The sequence below is a fragment of the Balaenoptera ricei genome, chromosome X, assembly GCF_028023285.1.
Source record: "Balaenoptera ricei isolate mBalRic1 chromosome X, mBalRic1.hap2, whole genome shotgun sequence".
Classification (NCBI taxonomy): domain Eukaryota; kingdom Metazoa; phylum Chordata; class Mammalia; order Artiodactyla; family Balaenopteridae; genus Balaenoptera; species Balaenoptera ricei.
The window spans coordinates 28512825-28518824 of NC_082660.1; the positions used below are offsets into that span (position 1 = coordinate 28512825).

The window sequence follows — 6000 nt, forward strand, 5'->3', positions numbered from 1 at the left end:
ATACAAAACACTTAGCATAGTGTGTAGCATGAAATAGGTTGTATGGTCAGGCCACACAAGATGGCTGTTCTCTTGCTTGCTTCACCTCTACCATACACACATGACTGACCTTCCTACTATTGATACTTGCCCCAGGCCCCAGGTAGTGATTATTCTTATCCTATCTTACCTTCTTTGGTGTGCCCCTCTACTGGTTTCCCTGGTAACTAATGATGAACTCACCTGATGTCAATTCCCCTATAACTGGTAATCCCCCTCCTTCTCACACACCACTGGCCAGAACTTAGTTCCATGACCACATCTAAGTACAAGGGAGACTAGGAAGTGAAGTTTTTATTTTAGGTGGTCATGTACTCAGCTCAAAATTCTATTATGATAATAGAAGAGGCAAACAGATATTGGGGGAAACTATTGGCCTCTGCCATTCTGCTATTCTGGCCACGTAAACATCTATGTGTGCTCTTCTTCCTGTACATAGGACATCCCCATCACCAAGGGAAACTTCCAAGTACAATTCCATTACTACTGAAGGGGAGCAAAATTTGCCACCCCAAAATATGATTATCTTGAGCTGGTTAAGTTCAAGAAGCAAAAGACAAGAGAAGCTCTGAAAACCAAGTAGAAGTCACCCTTTTGTAAGGGACATTTACATTTATAGGGGAAAACTCCGTTTGTAGGGGTGTCTCCCTCTCTGTACCAGGAAGAGGAGAATGACTCTAAATGTCTGGAAATCTTCATCAAGGGAGAAGGCAATGACGTAAATCTGTATACCAACCATACCCTTGTTTACTGTGCTTTGCCTGGTAACCTCCCCAAACTGACTGCCCCTGCTTTCCGCCCACCCCACTTTCCCCAGCCCCATCTTCCTTTGTCTTTAGCTGAAGGTGGTATTTAAGTGATGGTTCAGGTCATGTGGGGGGAGTTACTCAGTCTTCCTAGGTATCTCCCATGTATAAAGAGAAGTACACATGTTATTAAACTTCTGTTTTTCTCCTGTTAACCTGTCTTTTATTACAGGGGTGTCTCAGCCAAGAATCCAGAAGGTTAGAGGGAAAATAATTTTTCCTCCCCTACACTGACTCTAATAATCATGGGCATTTGCCAGGCTTTTGGTCTCTTTGGCTTTCAGATTCCTGTAACACTTAATAACAGGCTTCTGTTGTATTTGCTGTTTGTCAATTACATATAGAAGTAACGCGCTGCCAGACAGCAGGAGTCTATCTTGAGTATGAACTTCTCTGGAGGAAAGAGGCAGGAAGCAGCAGGGCCCAGGGATAGACGGGCTCACAGACCCCAGGAACCAGACCAAGATGTGCAAGTACCCAAAACTTGGTCCTATGACCTGTCATGGAGCCCTGGAGCTGCGGCTTCCCATGGGGGTCAAAGCCTTCCTGCCCCTGGGCACCCTCCTACAGCTGCCCCAGTCCCGCAGCTTCTCAGCTGAAGATGTGCAGCAAGTGGTGGACACCATGAGGAAGCAGTGGTTCACACTGCAGCCAGGGGACCCCGGCATTGGCTCTCATCCAGGCCAATCGTGGTCACTTCCTGCAAGTACCTGAGCTGGATCTGATGCCCTTGGCAACGCCGCAGGCCCTGCCCCTGATGCTTGTTTATGGCACATTCTGGCAGCACTGGCCATGCATCCTGCTCAAAGGCGTGTCCTGCTGGGGAAGGATGCACATCCACCTGGCCTCAGGACTGCCTGGGGACTGTGCACGGTGTCATCAGGGGCATGTGGCCAAATTGTGAAGCGGCCTTGTTCATCAGTGGGCCCCTGGCCCTGGCAGATGAAATACCCTTCTTCCTCTCCTTCAATGGGGTGATCCTGATTCCAGGGAATGCTGACGGCTTCCTGCTTCCCAAGTATTTCAAGAAGGCCCTGCAACTACGCCCCACCCAAAAGCCCCTCTCCTTGGCCTGTAATGAGTAGACAGAGTGTCAGAGTGGCCCCAAGCACCGCTCCAGAGGATAAAGGATGATCCAACAATAAAATAGTCATTAAAATAAAGAAATGTAAATAGACAATCAAAAAAAGAAACTCATGTTTGAAAAACAAAAGAAAAAAAAAGAAGTAACCACAGCCCAAGGTTTCTTCCAGGCAAATTCTCTTACTGTTTCACTGTTCTCTGTGCTGACTCATCTTCCTCTCATTCAACTTGATGACTGCTTCCTTAAGCTCTTCTTAGTAGGTTCGGGTGGGAAACTGTCATCCTTAATACAGTTGTCCCTCAGTATCCAAGGGGGAATGGTTCCAGGAACCCCACAGTACAAAAATCTGTAGGTGATCAAGTCCCTTATGTAAAATGGCGTAGTCTTTGCATGTAACCTACACACATTCTCCCGTATACTTTAAATCATCTCTACATTACTTATGATACCTAATACAATGTAAATGCTATGTAAATAGTTATAAATACTATGTAAATGCTACATAGATATTTGCCAGCAGGGTAAATTCAAATTTTGCTTTTTGGAACTTTCTGGATTTTTTATTTTCCTGAATATTTTCTATCCTAGGTTGGTTTAATCCACGGATGCAGAACCTGCAGGTACGGAGAGTAGAGGTATGCTCTTTACCTCTGCTCCAGCTCTCACTTGTCTGTCAAGAAGGAAGGTCCTTGGGGAGCCGCAGTATTATCTCTTGCCAAGTCTTCCTTTTTGGCAGCCCCTTTAAACTGCTTCACTGTGGAGTTGCAGAAAGCAGTTGGCTTTTTCAACTGTGTGGAGCTCTGAAATCACAGGCCACAGGCAAAGAATGACTCTTTTTTTTTTTTTCTCAACATTTGTTATTTTATTTATTTATTTTTAAAATTTATTTATATGTATTTTTGGCTGTGTTGGGTCTTCGTTTCTGTGTGAGGGCTTTCTCTAGTTGCGGCAAGCGGGGGCCACTCTTCATCGCGGTGCGCGGGCCTCTCACTATCGCAGCCTCTCTTGTTGCGGAGCACAGGCTCCAGACGCACAGGCTCAGTAGTTGTGGCTTGCGGGCCCAGTTGCTCCGCTGGCATGTGGGATCTTCCCAGACCAGGGCTCGAGCCCGTGTCCCCTGCATTGGCAGGCAGATTCTCAACCACTGCGCCACCAGGGAAGCCCAAAGAATGACTCTTGACAGAGCTATGTTCTCTTCCATTTTTGGTTGCTGTCTGGCTAGCTCTGACTGGGGTCCATCCCTCTGTAGGATATTGCTAAAAGTAGGAAGAAGCAGCAGACACTGCTAAACTTGTAAATCTTTCTTATTTACCCCCCTGCTATTGCTTCTGATGCCTGTGAGCTGCTTTCCAGGATCTTGCTGACCTTTGTGAATGCTGTGCCTAGCTAAGATTCTGTTTCCTCAGAAGAAAGGGAAAATGAATGCTGGGGGAGAACTAGCACTTTCTGCCACAAATGCCTATTGGTTCAGACAGATTCTTAATTTCACCCCAGAAAGTGAGTCAGCAATTGTAGAAGGCACGGGGGCAGTGAAATAGAAAACTGGCACCCTCAGATTGCCATATCATACAGTAGCAAAGGACTCACTTTCAAAAAGGAAACAGCAAGCTCCTCCCACAAGAAAAAAAATTGCAGCTAAACTTCTGCTAGCTTTGATATGATTGGTATAAATGCTCAAAGAATGTCTCATAACTGGCAGTGAAGCTGACTTTCTGGGCCCTGTCAAAACTTGATTTTGAAAGTCGAGTAAACCAGCTACACAGTGACTTTAATAACTGTAAACATGAGAAAACTCATGCACTCTTACAATTTTTTTAATATGCTTGTCAGACTGCTGACATTACTTCCCAAATTCTTTTATTCTCTTTCAGATATATTTAATGCGAATTTGGAGCTTGTTATATATTCCAAATACCTGATGTTTCCTCCCTTCTTATATTATAAAATAAATCTTTAAAGAGAATGAAAAATTAATGATTGTCACCAAGAGATTTTTCTTTCTTTTCTCAGCATGTTCATTTTATTATATGTTATTTTCTTGATGTTCATTTCGTGTGATAAATCTACCCTATATTCCTTTATCTCTAGCACTAAAGATACCTTCATTAATTTGCACTGTCTAAATACAAATTGAATACCAATTTTATTTGAGAATGGCGACAATGACCATTCTCAATGGAAGTTTTGGAACAAAGTCAACAGATTTTAAGAAATTTGTATTATTATAGTTATTTATACTGGTATGTAATATAAGGGTGTATTTGGTCTATTTTGTTCACTGCTCTATACCTGGTACCTAGCACAGTATTTGGTGGACACTCAATAAATATTTATTTGGTTAATGAATTAATGTATTTTTCTTTTTAATAATCATAAGATATACTGGAAAATATTTAACCAAAGTAGTTGGAAGAGAGTTGAATCTTTTCTAGTCTAACAAGGAGAAGGCATGGTGGGATTATATAATTCAGATTATTAAAATTCATGAAAGCAATCACACTGGGTAAAAAGACGTTTAACCTCAGTTTAATGTCTCTGAATATTCAACCAAGAGAGAGGAGTAAGGGCACAAACTGTGGGAACACAGTTATGTGATACAGTGTCTCAGATATGTATCTCTGGTGGGAGATAATGGCTGAGAAGACACCGGTCCAAATGATTGGCAACATTAATATGGAAATAAACATTTTCACCCTTTCTTCATATAGTCTCCTGGTCTCACAACAAATTTGAGAAGTGGTTTCTATTACTATTCTATTACAAATGTGGAAAATGAGCTTCACAGAGGTGAATAACTTGTCCAAAGTCTCACAGGTGATGATTGGTAGAGCTAAGGTCTGAAGGTCTTTGACAATCAAGTTCACATTGGGTAAAAAGTCACGCTTTTGTTCCACTGGCATTCGGCTACTCTGTGGTTCTCTCTCTGCCCCTCACACCCTTCTGCAGCATATCTCCCTTTCTTCTTGTTAAGGATATTGTCCTAATGTTGTAATGTCATTATGTGCTCTGAGTTAATAAATGGCTTCTTTTCTCTTTTAGTGTCCAAAGTGATACATATTTACTGAGTCTTCAAGAAGGAAATAATGATGACTGGAGCCAAAGTCCCAGAATTCTCCACAAGCAACCTGCCATGCTACAGATTTCTAGGAAAGCTATTTAGTAGGAACACTCTATTAGAGACTGAAGGTTTGTCTCCCTCCTCACCTCTGTTATTATTTTCGCTCTGATATTAATATAACCACTGCAGCTTTATTTCGATTAGTGTTAGTATGGTATGTATTTCCCCATGCTTATACTTTTAACCTATTTGCATCCTTAAATTCAAAGTGGGTTTTTGGCAGCAGCATATTTGGATCTTGCTTTTTCATCCAACCTGATGATCTCAAAAATTGTTAGAAGTTCTATACATATTTATTTTGTATTTCAAGCTTTTAAAAATTCTTTATTGTGTTCGTGTGCACGAGTCTATATTTTATAAATAAAGGTGTGTATATATATATTGGAGAGTGTGATCAAAAATCTTTTTACTGATACGGTAAACAGTCAAAAATTCATGGAGACCATGGCTTTAAGGGCAATGTGAACAATTGACCAATCCTCATTTCAGGTGAACAGAAATAGAACTGGAGGGTGAGACAGGGTCTAGACCCCACACAACTCTAATTGAATGGCACCCTTTGGATCATGTCTGTGCATGATGCTTCCCGGAATTGTGTTGAGTTATGGCCTTTGCTAGAGGATCTATTTGGAGGGAAGAATTAGAGTCACACATGAAAAAGGCTGTGGGGGGTCTGTTCCCAAGTGGACACAGGCCAAGCAAACTGTCCCAGTTCACGTCACTGTCCAAGTAGAGGAGGAAAACTAATTTCCCCTCTACCCTTCCAGGTTCTTGGCTGAGAACCCACCTGTAATAAAAGACAGATTAACAGGAGAAACACAAACAGAAGTTTAATAACACGGATACCTCCCGTATGCATTGGAGAGACCCAGGAAAACTAAATGACTCCCTGAAATGGCCCAAGTCCCCACCTTAAATACCATCTCCAGCTAAAGACAAGGGAGGATGTTGGA

General features: G+C 42.2%; 1 pseudogene; it reads left to right on the forward strand.

Moving 5' to 3' along the window:
• The first annotated feature begins 1204 nt into the window (after positions 1-1204).
• LOC132357621 (tRNA 2'-phosphotransferase 1-like) lies at positions 1205-1990 on the forward strand (annotated as a pseudogene).
• Positions 1991-6000: the final 4010 nt, after the last annotated feature.